General features: G+C 23.6%; 1 protein-coding gene and 1 long non-coding RNA gene across 2 annotated transcripts in view; one reads left to right on the top strand and one right to left on the bottom strand.

Moving 5' to 3' along the window:
* Positions 1–24452, top strand: part of LOC114121697 (uncharacterized) — a 201862-nt gene that overhangs the window by 4420 nt on the left and 172990 nt on the right. The window lies entirely within an intron of this gene.
* On the bottom strand, positions 10904–22567 carry LOC126549429 (uncharacterized). Its single transcript, XR_007603538.1, has 3 exons — positions 22484–22567; positions 11069–11185; positions 10904–10992 (listed from the first exon to the last, which is right to left on the bottom strand). It is a non-coding gene; the product is annotated as an uncharacterized LOC126549429 (long non-coding RNA).

Here is a 24452-nt window from a genome sequence, read left to right as displayed (position 1 = left end):
CTATTTTTAATTTATTCATTACAGTGAAACCTTTCTATAACGGACACTATTATTAGACGAAATCATTCTTATAACGGAAAATGACAATAGTCCCGATTCAAATAATGTCATTCTACCTCCTTATAACGAAAAAAATTGTTGGTCCCAAGCGATTCCGTTATAGAAACGTTTTACTATATTAAATTTAATAAGCTAAAATTTAAAAATCTCAAATTTAGCGTACCTATTCATAGTTTATACTTAAATACTTAATATTTCTTATAGCTTAAAAAATATGGTATAGAATATTTATAACAGGATTATGATTTATATATAAAGACATATATTATAGACAAAATAATTTGTTGAATTATTTAAAATATATTAGCCGTATGAATTTATCTATAGAAATAAAAATTGATTAGAAATAATAATGTACCTATAGCATTTTTAATTTTTTTTTTTTTTTTAAATAATTTAAAATTTATTCAGTCGGAAGTTATTCATAATCATTTCTATTCAATTTAAATGCTTTAGAGCACGAGTAAAAATATTTATTAAATTAGATACTATATTTTATAATACAAAATAATTAGTCACTAATATAAGCACTTATTTATACATTATTATACATAATAGTAATATTTGATATTTATTAACTATTTTATGGTAATAATTTATGAAAATATCTCTAAAAACATTCTTATGTGTATTTTTAATGACATTTTTTAAAGCTAAAAAATATTAAAGCACTATCAGATAATAATTGATAATTTAAAGAATTTGTATTGCTCTTAAAGACTTATTGTATTCGCGAATTATGATGTAGGTCTGCAAAACGAATTATTGATCTCCCTGTGACCTCCAAAAATAACTAGGTCAGGTTGAATATACGAGTATTCTTGTTTTGATATGACACATAGTGGGTACTTAAATAGTGTTTTAGACATTAGTTATACCAATTTGTATTTTTAAAAGCTTAAAAAGTGTTACTTATTAGTTGTTTTTTTTACGAATGATACATATGCATAAGCTAATTTATTAATGCATTTTGATTGCACTCGTGTCATGATAAAAGTTAGTATTCATTGTATTTAGTAAGACCCACCTTCTTATTCAACTTTTTTTTATGATACTGGTAGCCTTGCTTACGAATTTTTACATAGTAAAATACGATTAAATTAGTCAACCTAATTTCGTTGTTGATTTAAAATTTTATAAACAAACTAAAATAAAATCACGTAAAAATCATATACTAACTATCAGTTATTATTAAAATTTATAGTTGATGATTGTAAAATAGTTACCTATAGATTATGATGATACCAAAAGTATAACATGTGACTAACCACTAATTAGATGATGGATTTTTTAATTTTGTTATCTATATATAGTACTATATAAATCATTTTTAATCTTTCTAAAATCTAAGTCTTTAAAAAAAAAAAAAAAATTAAAAAATAGTAGTTAAATAATTTAGTATTTTTAAATTTTTAACAAGCCATTGTTAAATGAAGTTATATATATACAGTGTATATTATACACTTATGAGAACTATTTTTTTAGTGTACCATTTATATCATAAAATTAATTTATAATATTCTCTTATAGTTGAATTCTTTATTCAAATTCTATGGTCTGATAAATTTAAAATTCTAACACTAATAGAATTGGATAATTGGTTTGAAGGGTGGGAGAAACCATTGAAATATAATAGAAAGGTACAACTATCGTCAAATTTATATATCTTATTATCATGTTATAACGGTAGACATTTCTTAGATATACCTACTGTTATTTTTTTTAAATGGAGTTATTCAATGGAATTATGTTATTTAGTTTTTAGTTTTTTATATTCTTATAGATTTTTTCCTATCAAATAAAAATTATAATAGATAAAATATAGTAGATTTATAATATTAAATTAAATTGAATTAGTCTAAATATTTTAAAATTGGATTGCAGTGTATGGAAATATTAAACTACATATTGAAAATAAGTTAATTTTAGTTCTTAATAATTAAATTAGATAAATTGCTATAAGAACAACTTATGAGAGATCTTATATATAATATTCTAGCCTTTGTTATTTAAATTGACAACTTCGTGATATTTTTAACTTCAGTAAAATTTGCAAATATGGTTTTTTAGAATATTGTAAAAATTTGAATTTTAACGTTCATATAATATAAAATCATCTGGCATGTATATTTAATAATTGCTTTAAAATTTTTTGATAAATATTGAATCATATTTTAAAGTTATTTTACTGAGCATAAATAATATGTTTTAAAAAAAAAATTATCTCAATTTTTGTCTAACTTTGACCCAAAAAGTATCATCTATATCTAATCTGTGAACCCAGAAATTACACATAAAGTTAAAGATAAAAGGAAAAGTCGATGGCATAAAAAAATTAACTCACATAATTGTAAAACCACCATCAAAGTATACATTTTGTTCTGTTTGTAATCTAAAATATAATTACATAAATATTCCTGAGAATATTAATACAATACCAATGAATCACACTCCGAGTTTATACTATCTTTTTTATTCAATTTTATAATCTGATATCTTAACAATGCGGGTTCATTGGTTTATCAATAATTTAAAAAATAATAACTCTGTGTGGGTGTACTTCATATTATAGGATATACCTTTTTTACTTCATGTTATGTATAAAATATATCAATTCTTGTTCTATGTAAATTTTATCCAGATTCTGGGTCTAATAAATAATTTGCATTTCATTGTTGGCAAAATTTTTTGTACACAATAGCAATTGGTAATGTATTGCGTGGGTGTGAAATTCTTAAGCTCATCACATATCTAAATACTCTTATATTGTATAATCATTGTAAAGCACTGTAAATATACTTATATATGGTTATGAAGTTGATTATCTGTGAATATTAAGTGTTAAATTAAATAGTTAGAAGCTTTTACAATATAACATAAAGAAAGCTTAATGATTAAATCAGTTCTTAAAAAAGAATGTGATTTTTAGTTTTAAAAAAAAGGGTGAAAAATGATTACTTTAAATATTAACTGATGAACTTATACTTTATAACATTTTTTGGTAGGATCGTATATTATGTATCACCCGTAGTAGTGTTTTATTAAACCAAATAAATAAATGTTCCAAATTAATTTAAATATTATGTATGTGATATATTAGGTACCTATGTATGTGTATTATTAAATATATATGATATTTAATATTTTAAATTCTAAGCGAAGCGATGAATGTGTTTTAATTATACATTGATTTTGTTTAATTTTATAATGCAACTCGAAGCATCTGAACATACGTTGTACCAATCAATTACGAATACATTACGTACCTATAAAAAATTCCATAGAAGAACATTGTAATATAAATAAGTAGGATTTAATGCGATATAATATGTTATTATTACATTCAATGATATTTTTGAAATTTGAAAACAACTAATAACCATAGGTTACTGCGTATTTGTTTCATACCGATACCTATATCATTATATATTATGATATTTAATAATTTCACCTTTAGATTTTGAGTTTATATACTATAATAAACAGAGCTCATTATATTGTTTAAATTACCTTAATGTTAAAAAATTCAGAGTTACTCTTATTAATCTAACAACATTTATATATTCAATAATGCAATAAAGTAAAAAAAAAAAAAAATAATAATAATCAAACGATAATATTTTAGTTTGGAATAGTTATAGTTTAGTGTGATAATGGAGAAACTATGAGGAGAATCTTAAATATTAAAAGAAAAGTTATTAATTAAAATGTCATTGCTACATTTTACTGTTTATTATTTTAGATTTCTATAGTTTGACTAGTGCCAAATGATGCACATGTTATTAATAACACATTTGGCATATGTCCATTGCAGAAGTGTGTAATTTATTTTTTTACATTCCTTCTCGAGATAGAGATAGATTTATTCTTAAATCTGTGTTTTGAGTACAATTTAATTTATAGTGTTGTATAAGTAGGTGCGTGTGTAATGTTTATAATACGATAATACACTGTATAATGTATATAGAATTTCTTTTACTTCAAATTTTTTTACCTTCTAAAATAGATATACTTGAAATATTAAACGAACATTTTGCTTATTGTACTTGTTGAAATTATTATATCTACACTTTGACTAACTAAGTCATATTAATTTTATGTTTAATGTCCCTGTTTTTAAAGCATACAAATGTTACTAGCATAGTGTACACTGTACTGTATCTGTCATGGATTCAATATTAAAATTTTAAATACTAGTGTACTGCGTAGGTATTTATATTATAAACATACGACAGGGGCCATAAAAGTGGTTTAGAAAAAGTCGTTGGTGTGATAATTAACTACATATGCCAATTACGGTTAAAGATATTTATAATCTCCTAATATCAAGTCTAATGACAACTATCTTAGACAGACTTTTTTTTTATTTGTATGTCATATTAAATAATTTATATAATTTGTTGTTGTTTATACAATATTAGTTTTGAAAAAGTAGGTTAAATATTATACAGTGTAATATGAGTATAATACCTATTACCTATGTATCTACTGATATGCTAGTTATTGGTACTAATGAACAAATTTTTTTGTTATCCAAAATAAACATTATAAATTAAATGTTTCAATCAATTTTAATATATATCCTGTTATCGTGATGTAGAACTCAATCGTAATTGTATACCTAACAATAATGCTTACAAAATTAAGGAAATCTAAATTAATGGGTTGAAATGAATATGCTAAACTGTATAATATGTTATTTTGCTATTTTTCTGTCTTGATATTGACATTGGCCATTGAACTGTATAATAATATAATTATAATAATTTTACTAATTGCATTAGATTTAAAATTTTTTTGGAAAACATATTTTCAATACATATTATAATATATTTTAAAACCGGTCGAATCGATTGGATGAAGTAGGTATAGGTACAACCACAATACAGTGGATTAACGTGATTTGCTGCTAGCTGATCGTTTTTAAATTAATGGCTTTAGTAAGTTATTGTATACTTATATTATACTCATATCGCGTATAATATTATAATCGACCTTAAAGTTACTCTAATGCAATGGTGTAAATGTGGTAATAAACGTTGAAAAGTGCTTCGAACCAGTTTTTCATCAAAACATTAACAATTCGTGTACTAATCTCCATTATAAATGGTGTATATATTGGTACGTACCTATATTGCATAATATGTTTAAAAATGTGAATATATTAGGTATATTGTATAGAATAATATTAATAATAACAATATAATATCGTTACTTTGGATCGATTATAGTTTGATAGTTAGGGAATTTTCACATAATTACATATGTATATTATAGTTATTTGTTTATCGCAAGAAATAATAATTAATATGCAAATTTGCTTATCATTGTTGACGTTTATTCTAAAAAAAAAAATAAAAACCTTTTACGATTTCAACCAAACTCATAAGGTTTATGTCTCCCCAGGGGTCTCGGAAAATGCGTTTCAGAAAAATTCCTTTTTTAAATTTAATAATATTAACCAGTTTGAACACATTGAAATATATGTATATATTTTTACTTAATGTTGGCTGTTGATTAATTAAACATATAGTGTATATAATAATATATGATATACCTAGCTAGATATAAATGTATAATACTATAATGTATATTCTTAAAACAAGTTTCGCCATAATTATATTATTTTATAAAAACGAATTTCGTATTATTGTGTATTTAGATTATCTATCATTATTTATGTACATTATTGTGTGTTTTTTTTTATTTCGAAATCATGAAAATGTTCTTTTAAATTGTAGATACCTATTGGTTATTAAGTATGAGAATGCATCTTAAAAGAGTTATTAAATTTTAAACCTAAAATAAATTAAACAAATAAACATTACATTTCTAATATCTAATAAATGTTTTTAAATTTTTAAGGATTAATTTCAATTAATTTAATAATTTAATACAAATATTTAAGTTCTATAGGACTTATAATATTTATTATTAATCTATAGCTAGGGTTATTACTTATTCAAGACTTGTCAATACGTTCTAAAAGGTTAAATATTTTAAGTTTTTAGGTTTATTGCGATGATTGACATCTATAATACTAAAAAAAAAAATACCATATGAAATCGATTACGTACAATATTTATTAAATTATAACACAATAACTAAAATCATTAGTTTTCATATAAATATCGAATGCTGTCTACATTTAAACATCAAATATGTCTGTGGGTTTTTGATAATTTCAAATCATTGTAAGAACGATATATCGAATATTGTATTACATTTTCAAGCTTTTCTATCAATCACAACAATTTTTGACTATATATTGAAAAAAAAATCAATAATAATTAAATTTAATAGTTTTAAATTTCTATGAAAGCTTAAAATTAGTCTAAATATTTTATATTTTATGAAATTGTATACAGAGAATGAATGTGAGTAATATGTATTAATATTTGTTTTTGAATCACAACAAATATAAATCGTTATTTTATTTATTTATTCATACAATATCGGTAAATTTTAAACTCAAAATTATATTATTATTATTTTTTAATTTCCAATAAAAAATTCTATATATTTTTGTGATTTTGATAGATTTTATAAAAAAATCAACTTAAAATATGAATTAAAAAATTGTTGTTTGTATTTTTGATGTATTTTTACAATAGTAAAAACAACTTATGAATTATAATGTGTTTATTAAAAGATAGGATAGATATTTTTTAGTATTCGTTATCAAAATATCAAATGCCTGTTTTTTAATTAACGAATTTGCATATAATAGGTCTGTTAAATGTAAACTCATTGTGATTAATTAAGACTATTTAATTATATTCTTTGTTACTCTATTCATTAGATTATATTTTAATGATATAATATATTCGGTGAGTTGAAAGTATTACATTTATTCTCTATAGACATTATCAATAATGATTAATATGCTAATAATATTATTTTATCTTCATATTACAATGCTATATGTTTTATTTTTATTTGTTGACATGGAGCATATTTAAATATATATCTATACCTACCTATTAAACTGTATTATTGGTTATAAATTATTTTTTTTTTAAAATTGAATTTTGTTAGTAATATTGTATATTTTCTTTACAATTTACAATATTGTTATTGTGGTGTTTATGGTTTTAAGATGAATATAAACAAATAATTAATAATTACTTTTTAAAAACAATTTAGTACTATACAGTTTTTACTATAAAAAATGTATGTAGAGTCTTATCTATTTTAACTTGTGTATTTCGATAAAAGTTAGTTTTTTTTTTTTTTATAACAAATAGTTTTTGTTTTTAAAACAGTCTTGTTGTACATATTTTTTGGTAGTTGGTGAAATTTTGTACTTTATATAGTTATATATAAGTTGATTATAAATTAGGCGATGAGGCTAAAGCATTCTTTTTTTTCTATTTAGTTGAATTCTAATATCGAATAAAAAATTCAAAAACAAGTAGGAGATATTTGTAATTTGTATACTCAAATTTAATTTTCAAAATATTTAGAGCATATATACACTTTAGCAATTAGCATGTAATTTTTGGCAGTGAAATATCTTTCATCTTATAATATTATTCTTTACTATAACGTTGTATACGCTTAAAACTTCATTCGTTAAAAATAAATAAATAAAAACGATATGTATGTCCTAATCAATCATTTAGATGATCGTTTGTTTATTGGTGAAGTGTGTTAATGCCATTATCGACCGTTCGCCAACTCATAAAAATCTCTGGGTCCACTTTAAATGAAATATTCTATTGAGATTTAAAATGTCCATTACCTACTCTCTTGTAGTTTTGACGGTTGTTTTTACGACTCTTTTAAAAACCAAAGAACAATATAAAAGTATGTGAGTTCTCTCGTGACCTTATGTCATTATAATATAAACAATTGTACGAACAACTTGTCTGGTGAAATAAATATATGAGTCATCGTATAGTGTTTTTGTCTATTATTATCATATGGTAAATGGTCTTGTCTGCTGTCAAGAACAGATTATATGAGCTGGACAGATCGGTATTACTTAAGGGTACGTATGCGAGTGTGGTTTGTTTGTCGGAACTAAAAAAAATGAAAGAAAGTAAACTTTTCAGCTAGTTTTTCAGGTAAATAGTTTTAAACTTCATATAATTATATATATTCTATAAATACTTTATACTATGTGCTTAGTTTTTTTGGGAGAAATCACTTAAGCTCATAATTTATCGCTATAGGTGTATAAAATTATTTTTAATTTTTTCAAACGTATACTGTAATAAATTAGTTGTATAGGTATAGTGTACTAACTGTTTAATGCTATAACTATAAATTACGAAAATGTTTTTTGTCGTGTTGTTATTATTTATAATTATTTAATATATTTTAGTTTAGATATATATGTATAACTTATCAAAATACGTATATTTATAATATAATTTAACAATTTAAATGCTTTTAAGATATCTTTTCTAAAAAGTTGGTTGTATTTGTGATTTTTAAATGATTTCTGTATTTACTACATAGACTATATACCTAGACATAATAATAGAGGCTTGTCCATATTCTTTCTTCATAAATTAAAGTACCATTTTAATATCTTAAAACTCAAAAGTAAATAATAAATTAAATATTGTAAATGAAATTTCCTTCTTACTATTCACTTATTTTCTAATTTATTCTCGTCAGGTTTTTGTTTTACAACATCTATGCGGGTAAATAATTTGTATGACAACTTATAAAACCAGTTTTAATTAGAATATTGAATTATTAATAAATTAAATATTTTGAATAATTTTATTTGTTTAGGTACTAATGTCTAATACAATATTTTTCGAATAGTGTTGATAACTTTCATAGTTGTTTTGCAATGGGTAAATGTTTTTGTGTGTTTTATTATCAACAAAATTTATTTAGATAAGCGAAAAAAATTATGACAGTAAAATATTAGATTAATATTATGTTAATTTGATATTTTTATTTTTGATACTGCCATACGGGCTTAGGATTCCCTATATTATTAATTTTTAAAATATTACATAAAAAAAAAAGTATATATTCTATTAACTATTAAAATATAGGTGCTATTGGTGTGTAATGTCATTCAATTAAAATGCAATACAAATTTATATAATTATTCAAATTAAACTATTTAAACTATTAAAATTTATACCTTAAAACAAAATCAATTAGAGTAAAAATGTTCTACAAAATCTAGAACTAAGGTTTTTACCTATTAGGTTCATACCTATTATAAAAAACTACTTATTAACATTCCGATTTATATAAATAATTTAAATTTATGTATAAATATTAATCTATTAAATTATCTACAATCTACATGTTGACCTTATTTATAACAATCACTGCTTATCAGTAGTGATAACCATAAAACATGTTTTGCTATTGTTTACTAGATGTCCGTGGACCGTGAAAGGCAATATGATGAGGACACAGGTGCTAATAACCAATACATTTATTTTTAATATTTATAATCACCTGTCTACTAGTTGATTGTTGTATCTTGTATGATTAACTAGAGAAGAGAAGGTAAACTAAGAACATTTTTAAGCCCTTATTAAAATATGATTTATATATATAATAAAAATTTATATATTTATATATTTAATAATTTTTTCTTACTATTACTGATCAATATAAGATTTTAAATCATTATAATTTAAGTTATATAAGTTATTGGTATTATTCGTTGTTGAATTTTGATTCGAATTGAGTGGTGAAAAGGAAAATTAAAAAACATTATTTCTTAATTTTAGTGGACGGTTAACAAGTATTAGCTAAATTTGCTTTTAGTCTATTCAAATATGTAGTTTATTGAGATTTAGAGTAAATTAATAGCTAGTAGCTATGGATTTTATAATTAGATAAGTTTCGGAAATCATATATTTTTGAATACTGAAAAAACATGTAAATATATATTAAAGTAAAGTTTTTAAAATATCACTGGGTTACCTTTAAAGAAAATTTCAAAAATATAGATGAAATATTGAAGAAATATAATCCATTATTAATATTATCGTATTAATTATGTGATTTATATTTTACAATAAATAATATCTAATCTAAGTTATATAAGTCGATATCAACGTACAATAAACCCATTGGCTATTACGGCTTTTTAATTTTATTTGTATAAATTACCTATAATATTATTTAATTTATTTTTGTTTCTGGTATCTATAATATACACTTTTGCATATATCTACTCATTTAGTATAATAATATAATTAATCTTATATTATTTTAAATGTTTATTGGTTGACCTTAAGTTATTATATTCAATGTTTACTATGCCTGATGAATTCTTTTTTTTTAATATCTAAAAGACAATAATAATAAAAGTAACATATTTCTTACTGTAATCATTTAAATTATAAAAGCGGTTTTAGATGTAAATTCTTAGTAAATAGTATACTATTATCATAATTATTATACAATTACATTTATGCATATCGATTACGATGTTGAAATTTATTTTTATACATTTATAAAATTATATAAAAATCCTGGTTATTTGGTATTTGTATTGTAGTATTATATGTATTTATTGATTATTCAATTATTCTATATTTATTATAATTTTTCAATGTTTTTCATATTACTATCTTGATCATTATAAACATATTTTGTATATAATAATTATACATTTATAACCAATGGTAGCCTTTTATGCTGAATACTTTTTATAATAATAATAATAATAAAATACTAGTTGTTTATCTACGCTATAGTATATTAATTAGTAACAAATGAACATATTATTATGTCCATTGGCTTTATTTGAAAAAAAAATGCTCGAATTTAATAGATTTACCCGTTATCTTGTATACACATCTTTCTATTGGATTCACGTGCAATATCACAGGTATAGGTAATGTGTGACATCGACTTGTCCTTCGACCATGAGATCGATGAACCTGCTGCATTGCACTTTGCGGTCGTTGCGGGGCATTTGGCGAATAGTGTCTACAACTAACAAATACGTGCAGGGTATCGAGAAATCGCGTCACGTCACTTTGTAGCTTTATTATTGACTAGCTAGTATTACTTGTATTCTATGTTGTTATATTTATGAAAACCGGAAATTCATTCATCTGTTCTCGGCTATTCTGGTGCCGATGAGTGTATCTAGTGTTCATAAATTGTCTTGTTAAAATTAAATTACCTGAAAATACGAATGTTTCGTTATAGTTATTTTAAATTGATGATGTTACTACATCTATAATATTAGCATACCCGTTTTTTGTTAGGTTGAAGATTTATAAAACAAAATTGGTATTATAAAAACAGTTGTGGGCTTAACAATTAAAAAAAAAAAAAATTCTAATGATTAAAATTTTCTACATATGAATATAAAATAATTTCCATTTTAAATGAACATACCTATTATTAAAATAAATACAGTATTTATTAATAAAATATAACTATCTATATCATCTAGATATAAATTCAAATAGAATATTAAAACTATTTAGTACGTTTTTTTTATTTATAATAAATACCTAAATAAATACATTTTTATTTTCTATTTCATATAAAATATTTTATAATGATTTATTTTTTTGTCTATCAGCATTTTTTGGAGCAGTAAAAATATTTTAAACTTTAACTTTCAGTTTTTGATAGCCAATTATTTGACTTAAATAAAACAATAAAATTAGAATAATATTATATATGCGATGGAAACAATTAGTTCAATACTTTAACATACCGTATTACATAATATAAATTTGTATCTATTATAAATCATAGCACTAATAATAATAATAATAATAATATAAATAAACTACAAAATATACTTAAAAATAGGAAAACCGTTTACGCCAAAAAATTTTTTTTGTATGTAATGAATTATCATTGAATTCAAATTAAATACATCGATTATACAATATTACAATGACACGTTCAAAGACGATGTTTATTCAAATACTTGTTACCTATATAACATAGCAGAGTGACTTCCCTTATTATTTTCATAGTTTAATACTTATTTATACGGTTAGAATTTTAGTATTTTTTAACTTTCTTAAATACACTTAGGTAAAATTTAAAAATATTATGTTATGGTTGCTTTATACATATTCTAAATTAGCATAATATAATTAAAGTAATTACAAAAACATAAAAGTTCATTAACCTCTAGACATTTTGACATCAAGGGTTCATTAAAAGAAAAATAGTTCACTTTCAGGTTATACACCTCCACCAACCTAAATATATTAAAAATTTCAAAGTACACCTTTTCTTAAAATATATACTAAATGCTTACACTTTAAAAGGTATGTTGAACTAATTTTGTATTGTAATATTTATAAATGGCTTAAAAAAACAATAGTTTTTATTTTTTAAGTAATTTCTATATTATTATTTATCAATAAATAGTATATAATTAATGTACAACATAAATTATATGTAAAAAATCAAATGTATAGTATAAATGTAGTATGTTAAGTATCTTAAATTCAATACTTACTTATTTTATTATTTTAGTACCATAATATGATTTTTAAATATTATTCATCGTTTAATTAAAGGCTAAATATATATATATATATCAAATGGAATTTTACTAATTATATATTCTTAGTGCTATACTTCATATAATTTGTAAATGGTTGTGAAATATACTTAAAATGTATACAATACATCATAACATCACTTTATCGAAACATAAAATATCGATATGATGTTATGATATTGTTTTTGTCGATGTTTGATGTTTTATAGATTAAAGTGATTAGTCAGGTGGTACATGGGTCTCGGTGGCAAACACTGCTGGTGGTCCACGGTTTACACGTGTGGCAATAATGACTTCGCTCCAACTACGATAACATAATATACACTATAAACGTGATTATACGTATGATCTGTATACGCATTTATTTAAATTATAATATTTTCTTTACATCGGACATGGCTAGACATTAAACAGATCCCGAGGAGTTTGCACTTTGCGGCCAGTGAGCCATTTCAGTTGTCTATTGTTTTAGGTTTCAAAAGATTTATTTTGTTTTATTTAATCTTTTCCTTCCGGGCCTTATGGATATTTATTGTTCATGCGTCAGCCCGCACACATTGAATATCTATATTGTATCAAATATTTTGGTGAAATCATACATACATATATTTCTTTGGATTTTTGTTCTTTGGGTACATACCACCTGTATGTGTTAGGTGTGTTGACTTAATCTTACAAAGTTGAGTTTAGTAAAACCAATTTGGTGTTGTTAGCTTTACTACATAGAATGAATTGATCTACTATCATATTTAAATGTATCCACATAAAGCTCATCCTACGGCTACTAGTGTTTGTTTGTCAATTTTTTGCGATGTTTTAACTTTCAAATGAGTAATAAGTTTGAAAAGTATTAAAATAAAAAAATGATGCACAAACCCAGGTTAGGTTAGTTGTATGTGCTTACCTCAACTTTTAAGCATGATAATTTGATTATCCACTCAAGTATTAAAGTAACTGCATACAACTGCCTCTATATTGAACACATATTTGTTTTAATATAATGTTAATTAAGATAACCTAATTTTTTTGTGGGAAAATAAAACTTAAGTGATTATGTATAACTGTAAATAAATATTATTGTGTTGCTTAGTTTAATTAAGTAAATTTGAATTTGAATAAGGATTATTAAACTTATGTATGTAATATGTAAACTATGTATACACTATGTATAAAAAATAATTATTCAAATATCTTGTATATAAAATATTAGGTCATTGAAGTTTGAATATTGTTTATTATTTTTCCTGCTAATACTACTAATATTTTATTCAAATAAAATTCAAAATTTTTAATTCAAATAATTTTTGAAATTGCTGGTAAAGTTATTTAAAAGTACTTTTAGTTTAATCTAAAATTTACGTACTTAAACTTCACTATCTTATGTTAGTGTCTATTAAATTGTTAGTAAAAATAAAAATCCATAAAACTATATTTTTTTTAAAAATACTTATCATGATTTAAACTCAAAATATTAGAATCATTAAAATTTAATTTTTTTCCAAAAGACTATTAGTTTTTGAATCTCATTTTACGGCATTTAAAATTTAAATATAAGATTTTAAAATTAAATATTGCTACTCGCTTATTAGTTTAGAATCATCGCACCAAGGACAATATTATTATTATTATTATCATCGTCGTAAATAATAATGGACTTCCAAAAAACGAATTTCCCAAACATTTCATTTATAATTTTGACTTGTATCAGTTATTTTTATTGTCGTGACTTGAAACTACAGTTAAAATTTATTTCGTTTGATATTTTACTTCGTGACATTCAGAGATAATTCTAAGATTAAGCGTGATTAGAAACAGTGATGACTATAATCAAACTGTCTAATTCATAGCAACGATTTCTCTGGTTTTGCTGAGTAGATCTATACGGTCTTATAAGTATTTGTTCTTTGTCACCGTTATAATCGTGTTACATGTGTTATAAAAACATCAAACCACAAGGCACCAGGGATGATCATTATATTTTTTCAGAAACTCAAAATTTAATAATACATAAATCCCCTAGTGCATTGAACTCGTTTTATGATTCATTTTATCATAGACTAATTTCTACATGAAAAGTAAATTGCTAAGCTTAACTTTACCATATTTTTTGTATTTTTTTCGATTGTAATTTATCTAATATTTTTTATACGTTGGATTTATTTTTGCTTTTATTTAAAACAATATTAATCTATACCATTTTAATATATGTATTGCAAAAATAAATAACGGTTATAAATTTGAATCATATTAATATTAAAAACTATAAAAATAATATATTTGTTCAAATAACCTATGATAATATTATTTCGTTCATGGCGATATAGACAGTATTATAAAGTTATTTTTATTTCTAATAGTTACACGAATTTTAAACAGTGTTAAGCAATGAACGAGAGTACCTATTACTTCACTATACAAACGTGTGCAATATTGAAATGATAAATAATTCTAGGCATTTATTATCTTATATAATTGCTAGTTTGATATTTAATTTTATAATAGTAATAATTGATGAATATTGAAACAACTAATATATGTTATTTAGTATTTTTGACGCTGAGAGAAAAAAATCTTGTACCTGACTTTCAAAAAGGTTTTAATGATTTTTCTTATGCTAAAGCATAATATTTAGTGTAATACTATAAAAAATTAAACTTACAATAAATGATATTTTTATAGGTTGAAACTTTTAACCTTAATAAAATAAAAAAAACAGATAAACATAAATTATTTGTAAGTCCTGTTTACAGCAGTATTATAATTAAGGAATATACATGTATACCTAATGCTTTATGGTAACCTGTGTATGTAAATAAATTTAACGTCAATGACCTTTACTACAGTCAATGTATATGTTTATAATAAATAGGATTTTGATTTCATTAATTTATAGTATTTCAATATTAAATTATAAATTACAAAAATAAGTCACGATTATTATTTATTTTTCACAAACTATAACATATATCAGCTATTTTATTTAATAAAATAAGAGTGTAAAGAATGTATTAGAAAATTAATCGTCATTTTAAAATTTAGTAGGTACTTAGTTAAAAAATTATGAAAAAATATAATATATGGAAATAATTGTCTCAAGATTAATTAGTATAGGTAATAATTGAAAGTATAAACCAAAGTAATTTATCACTTATTTATTATGCATATAGTAATTGCCTATTGAGGTATTTATTTATAAAATATTATTTATATGACGATAACGATAATAATGATGTAGATGAAAATACTTATATTTATTAATTTTATAAAATATATTTTTACTTAAATAGTAGTAGGTACATTAGTAGTTTAGTATATATATTATTTTACAATTTATAGAGTTATTTTTATTTAGTCATACATACGTTTGTATTTATTGTAGAAAAATAATGTTATACTCTTATAGTATGGTTATAGTTAGTTATTATTGGTACATGATAAATAATTCATTTAATATCAATTTATATTGTGTATAATATTAATATATAAAAACACGAAGTAATTTAAAATTCACTTCTATGATATTAATCGGATTTATAGATTTTCTGGGGGAAAATCAAATATTACTATATCTAACTTTATATAAAACAATCTGTACAATAATTACATGTATCAAATGCATAAAGGATACAAACGAACATTTAAAAAATTAAATGTCTGTACCGTTTGTGTATGTACATAAAACATTGAGTGATTTTATAGTATTTTATGTTTCTATATTATTATTGCTCTAATATTTAGCATACTATATTATAATATCGATCGTGTCAACACATGACGCGTTGTATCGATTTCTGATTATATAATGCAATTTAAACAGTATACCTATACGGTTATTCGTTACAATAATATAATGTCTATAATATATTTATCATTAATAGCTGTATATTTTAACATCGAATGACAGATGTATAGCGACGTTTTATATACCTATTATGTGGTGATCCGAATTTTATTCCCTTCGGTAGTCATTTGAAGTGCAGGAGCTATACGTATATAGATGGTTGAGTCGAAAACCGGTTCATTATACACAAGACACGCGACTTGTGGTTGTTGTAGAAATGCGTGGGTGTCCGCGGCTCGTGACATTATCGCAGATGAACATGTTATTGGCTGTCTGTTCGGGCCGCTCGCTATATACAAGTCGCAGTTCACAAGACTCTAATTTAAATAAAATCTCCCAAGCCCATGTCTCGCGTTAGTCCGAAGTTCTAATAATGTGTTTTCTTATAGAGTTTTTTTTTAAATTTTTTTTCTCCATTTGGTATAGGTATGATAAAACAATGGCAATTCGCTATAGGGTCTAGAATCGAGTTTTGACCTCCGAAGACTTCGAGTATTAATATAATATTTGCCATTTATTGGAAGCACTCGTTTGTCTTGTTTATCTCGAGAGTTTTGTACTGCAGTTGGCCTAACCGTAAAGCGTATATAGATTTATAGAGTATTATCCATTACATAATAATATGATGCTCTAATTTAGTCACGAAATTATTGAAATTTTGCCCATAGAGAATATCTATAAAGTACTTCATTTAAATTTTTTATTAGTTATACTTTATAAATTATAATTCATACACTAAACCAATAAAAAATTTAGGTTTGTTTTAAACTGTAACATATAGTTAAATGTTTTATTTAATTTTAGTTAAATCGTTACACGATACGTCTCACTTAATATTTATTCGACTATAATTGTTATTATTTGTTTTTGTAATACAAATATTATGTATTCGTCCTTAATTGTAACAGATTATTATGAAAATTAAATTATGTTTAAAAACAACGGTATACACATATTACATATATATGCTGCATTGCTGCATGTCATTATATTTACAATGACCGAAAATAATTTAACAAAGGGTTTCGTCTAATTTAACTGATATTTATGAGGTTTTACCTAATAAAATAATTGTTCCAGCAGAAAAAGAAAATTTTTTTTCGGATTATCAAATGAGTGTACCTAAGTCTAACTGGATATCACAAAATGTTTAAGACAGTTTTTCGGATTTTCGTTTTAGTCGCCAAAAAAGTAAACAATGTTTTTACGTATGATCGATGATAATACATTTTTGTTCATGTTTTAGGTTGTATAAAAAATTATATATAATACTATAATAATATATTACATAATATTATAATAACATTTTTAAAATATAATTTATTAGTTTATAATATTATACATACCATACGGCACTACTACCTGAACTATAAAATTCCATATATTTTAATGATACATTTTTATGGAACTTATAAACATAAAAACACATTTGATCAGATACTTAATTAAAACACGAATACTGAAAGTTATGTAAATTATAACTTGAAAATAACGATTTATTGGAAAAAATAATTCATATACATATTTATATTATTATTTTTTTTATCTATTTTTCATTTATTGAAAAATAATTACAACTGAAATTATTTATATTATTCACTAACAAAATTCTTTTGAAATAATATGTGTTTTATTCAAACGTAGATAAACAAGGATTATAAATGACACTTTGATTTCAAATTTTTTAATGTATAATTTATTATAATCATGAAACGTAAAGAGTTATATGGACGATTACAATATTTTAACGTTTATCGAGTCATTAATTATGTTTTGCTGATCAACCTTAATTCCTTATTTGTTATATTTTGGCACATAAAGTGATGTAAATTGGCATGAGTTAACAGGAAAAAATAATAATCACGATTTCGATGTGTAATTGTTTGTATTAAGTCATGAAGTAATCAATATTATGCATACGTCTATAAAATAATAATATATCTATGATTTCTTGTCATTTTATAATGCATAACTATAATTACTGATTGTGCTAAATGTACTTATATTATAATAATATAAAAATATAATATATTAGTAAATATTAATTGAATGATTTGGATATTATGTATAGATAAATTATAAAATAATCACACTATTCCACATTTCCACGAAGTGACTTACGCATTTGCATAAAAAAAATTAGCATGTTTATATTAAAATGAATTATTTTTTTCTCTATTTATCATGTAGGCCATCCATGAAAATAATTGAAGTTTTAAATTAGTATTAAGTCTTGTGGAATTTTGTTATGAATATGACTATTTGATTTTTATTATTAATTATTATATATAAATGGTTTACGTAGAATGCGTATATGTGATTATGTATATACCTAACCATTTAATATAAATTTATAAGAAAAATATTTTTATAAAAACTAGTTTTCTATGAGCAATTAATAAACTAACATAAAATAACATGTATAGACATATAATGTATAGGATGTATTTATAAGAAGTAGACACTATATGGTAATATAAAGTTCATTATAAATTATATGTATAATATGTATGTATTATCGTTTACTGTTTAAATAACCTTATTGTGTATTAAATAAACGGTATTCGTTCGTTTATTATTATTTACTATTTATGAATTTTGGAACACTGCTCTTAGTTGTATTGATTTAGTTCCTTAAACACTGCGAATACAATATTATTATTTCTCAAGAGTACAAACTATATATTATTGAACATTAATTTGTTCTCGAATTTCACGGTGTATCTTTAACCATCTATAAACATTGTTTCTTTTATAATATGCTTCTTTCTAAATCATCGGTATACGACTTATACGAGTAGTGTCCATTGTTTTCAAACTAGTCGCAGATATAAATAAAATTACCGTAACCAAATTAAAAAAAAAAAAAAAAAAACTATAAATTAATCGAAAATTCCCACAGTTCCGTATCCTGACTTACATATTGTTTACACAAAGGCTTATAATGTGAAATAATAATTTAAATAGCTTTCAATTTGAAACTATCTGTGACGATTACGTAATTATAGTATTTAACACTGTTCTCAGGGATTAGTCAAGCATTGTTGTGCGAACTTCTGATTCAGTATGGCTATTGGGAAATTAATCGTGAGCTCGAATAGGTATACTGGTATATATATATATATATATATATATATACATTTCTCTCTCTTCATCTCATTATTCATTATTTACATCACATTATATACAACCTTGTTAACGGTGTTTTATTTATTATGGTAATTCACACTTGGGTCGATAATATTATTATTGGCAGGGAAGTTAGAAGTTGATTTATTCGATCATTCACTATTAGCGTAAGAATTAAAAATACATTATTAATTTTAATTCGTATACACTGTTTTGATTGTATTAATTTTTAATCGATCTTATAAATATTTAGAGTTTTTTTTCTTTTGTATATTCTTTGTAGGTATTTGCGTTTCGATATATACCTAACCAAATCATGTATATATTTTAAGTGTACACTATACCTATATAAATAAAATACATTTTCTTACAATTTTATATTTGGCTGACTATCAATATAGAATATTGATTTACATCTACTAATTTATTTTTTCTTCGTGAACTAATGGTACACAGGCCATATTGAGTCATTGAGTGATATATAAGTACACTATATGTTTCTATATTTTATTTTATTCTTATTTACTCATACTTGGGATTCCATGTACCCTACGACTGTTCGCACTAATAATTCATATATCATAAACTATTTACGCAAACATTTTTCCTGGATTATTCATTGTTGGTAATATTTATGATCGCATTCATTTTTACGTCCAATATAATGTAATATTATTTTACACTTAATAAAGAATATTTTATTATAATAATAAGGAAATGATTACAACTCACGTATGTTTTACATATTGTCTATGTATGATACTTCAAATCATTTAATAATATAGAATAATTTTTAGATATGTTGTTATCCTTGGATTGTTAACTGATAATAAAAACACTTTTGACCGAATTCAAACATTAGAATAAATTCGTTCTGATAGATCTCAGAAAAGTAAGCTTATAGAAAACTTAAAGTTTTGTAAATAATGTTTATAAATAGGAGTTTTTTCTAATTTAATATTTGATTTATAAAATCACCAAAAACGATAACATATTCAATATATTAACTACTTTTATAAATATAAATAATTATATTTTTGTGGGGTATCTACCTGTTTGGTTTTTTTTTTGCTTCGGAAAACAACTGCCAAAAATACAGCTGCACTAATTTTTTTTTACGATATCACTACCACTTGTCCTCGATGCACTGTTAGTGAATAACAATTGGAGGTTAAAATAAGAACAAGCGTGACTATACAGGAAGTCTTTATTTTTATTTTTGTTAATACGATTTTTATAGTGGACTTTTGTATGAAATTTAAACCAGGACGCCAGGTGAATTTTTAGTTATTCGTTTCAATATGATGAAGAAAATATTTTGTTTTATTCATACAATAGTTTCTTGATTATGTAATGATTGATGCATTGTAATACTGTATTATACAATTTTAGTTGGAGTTTATTTTAAGATTTAAAAACTATTAATTTTATAATAATTGAATTCTGGACACAATTGAGAGAGATTGATCCCAAACTTATTAAGTTGTACAGTTAGTTTTTGAAACTGTTTTTCATAAATAAAAAACTTTGAAAAAAGTTATTTCTAAAAACATAGATATTTTAAAATATAGACTAATAATTTATTATTAGTATTGTGAGTATAGTGTCCTTTTTTTTTACATGTTTGACTAAGAATTGAATCGGAAAATGTTCAGTAGTTTCATAAGTTTTGTACGTTATGTAAGAGTAGGTAGTAGGTTATGACATACATTATGACTATTTAATAACAACATATGCGGCAGCAGACATACTGCCGTTAATGGTAGTATAGTAGGTAATAGGCATACGCCATAGCTCAGCAGCCCAAATGATTTGTTGACCGTCACCCGATCCATCAAGCAACTCGATAAAAATTTCATTAGCCGTTAATAAACGACGTGAAACATATGGGCGAGCATACGCCACACTATAAAAAAAAAAGAAAGAAACCCGAGTGTTTTGTGCCGATCATATTATAATATTTATGTATACGCAGATATAGGCCGAAAATAGATTGTTTGTACACAGCAGGTGTTCGGATTTAACACCTTTGTTCTACTCGATATTTATTTACTTTCGTACTTCTATATGGACTGACGGTAATTTGTATAAAGAATAAAACAAATCGAATCTATGATAAAATTTTTTTACTTAGTTAAAAAATTATTTTCTCAGTCTTTTAAGCAAAAAAATCGTTAATTTTCTAATAGAAATTAGAAGGTATTCTACGGTACTTTCTTATAGTTTATAATTCATTCAATCAAATATTATGATTGTATTCCTATATGAAGTCTCGAAAGGACTAAGCTTAAATCAAATAATAATGCCAGATTCAGTTATAATATAATATTATGTGTAACAGTTATCATAACTTATGGATTACTCACTGTATATAGTATAAACAAATACAATAATAGAAACGTATTTAAAAACATTTAAACATTGGCATTTGTAGACCTATAAGCCATTACGATTGTCTATAAAGTTAATAAATATTATTTTCATTATTACGTTCATAATAGTATATTATACTAACATAGTTTATTAGCAGTGTGTTTACTAAACTCGAGTTTTAATGTGTGTCGAGAAACCCACGCGGATGCCATTGTTGTCCGTTCTATCTGGGTGCAGCAAAGATTGTCGTACTTGGTTTAATTTGGTGACATATACGTATATTTTGTTAAGTATGTTAATTTTTATACACCGCTGTTAAACCTGCTCAAGCTTAATATAAAATTACTAAATATTAGTAATTTAGCATCTTATTCAATTTTGTTAGAGAATTTTATTACATCGACTTATGTTATTTATTCTAAATTAAAGTTATCACAATTATTGTTAGCTTCTTTTATTTAAGTAACTTTATTTCAATAATAAAGTTAACCGGAATAATATGTAGTAATTGTAAATTAATATAATATTGCAATGGAATGCTTAAGTTTCGTATCTTTCAATATTTTAAATTTTTATATATTTCTTCTTTTAATGCTACCTACCAGACCGTAAATGACCTTCCATGAGATTCAGCTTGAAGACTATTTAGTGTTGATCCTGTCCCCGGGGGTATGGTACATTCGTCTTACTTCATGAATTCGACCAATTCCAAATAGTGTGTGATTTATGCCACCAACATTATGTAACAATCGATACACTCCTAGCATTGTTAAAACTTTATTTTAAAAATGTTGAAAAAACCGCAAAACTAAAAAAAAAGTTATTAACCGCATCGTTTACAGCTACGAGAGACCAACAAAGCATTACGTTCTTATTTTTTTTTCATTTGTCCATTATTCTTTTCACGCTTCAGAAAGATGAGTAGAGTAGCTTATTACTTGAACCGAGACGATATGGCGTCCGGCATAGACTCGTTTAAAGGGCGATACTATAACGTGTGTCTATTTTGGATTCGACCGATGTTTTCGTGTTCTAAGCATGTGGGACATCATCCAAAACTTTATAGAAAACAACATTCACCTTTCTTCGGCACTAAACTTTAGCAGAACTATGTACCTATAATTATTATGTTTTCTATAAAAGAGAAACGACAATGTTTTCGTCAATATTGTTAATTAATAAAAACTATTTTCCAACTTAATTACATACTTCTGGTATTTAATATTGTGATTATAAAGTTCATTGTATTTTGAATGAAAAGTATCTTTATTTATTTATATTCAAAGAAATTGGTTGTGGTTGTTTAGTTAACTAATTTAAAATAATCACTTGATGCACTGGGTATTTAAATTTAAATGCAACGTCTTAGTTTTACAAAATATACGCATGAACATCATTCTAAAGGGATATAATATTACATAATATTTTTAGGTATAATTATTAAATGACCAACTATATTATTTGAAAACGTTAATTCAGACGACTGTAATTTTAAATTTTTTTTCCATTTAAATGTATTTGTTTTACAATACATGATAAAATAACTATTTTTTTTAATCTAATACGTGCATTAATAGCAAATAGATATAATTATAATTTAAGTTTTATAAATTATTAGATCATAGTAGGATATATAATTTTATCATTAATAATAAGAGTTTCTTGAAATATAAAAATATATTTACCATTCTACATTTGTACCTATTTTCATTGCTTGGAAATAATGTGTCATTGAGGAAATTCTTTAGAAACCGTTACATTAACGCGTTCCTCTATTATTTGCTAGCTGGCTACGACACGACTTAGTGTGACAATCACGTAAAACGTATAAAACTGAATATAATATTTTTTTCGAGGTTTTGTTATTTTTATTTTATTTTATTATACTTACATAGGACATAATATCATGAATAAAATGTATATTAAACATACAGCTGATGTATGTGCCTACGTCTATCTAGTTTCTCAACCATTGCAGGTGACATTCTCCGCGGTATTTTTAACACACGTAGCACAAGAGGTATTTTCATTGCTTTATTGTATCTATATGTTGTTTTCCCTATTGACTTAGTGAATTTTTATTCAACAGCTCTTTTTTAAATACTCATAAGTCCTAAATTGGATAACATTGGATAACTGTATTATTTTATACTACACAATCTTGTTATGTAATAATTAATAACTATAAACCGCAATACCACATACAACGTAGTTTTTTATTCTTAAATATGTCTACACTTGTGTATTCAGGACTTAAGAGGTGTCTAATGTAAATTGTACTTATTATTTAGTTTATTGTATTCACAATAATTATCTGTATAAAATAATGATCAATGATTATAAGTACGTTAAAATGTGAAATATATAGATGCGCTAAATACACATGTAGGTATACACTATCATTTATAGTAAATTTATTGCATATATTCAGCTACCCATACCTATTATAATATCTGTTGCTTTCGTGTTATATCGTAGTCAGTAAACACTAGAATATTATAATCAAGTATTCAACTATCATTATATCTGTTTGACGGAGAAAGAAATATTTTACAGAAATATTGTATAAAT

Source organism: Aphis gossypii, chromosome 1 (genome assembly GCF_020184175.1).
Source record: "Aphis gossypii isolate Hap1 chromosome 1, ASM2018417v2, whole genome shotgun sequence".
Taxonomy (NCBI): Eukaryota; Metazoa; Arthropoda; class Insecta; order Hemiptera; family Aphididae; genus Aphis; species Aphis gossypii.
This window is presented reverse-complemented; position numbering and strand designations above follow the sequence as displayed.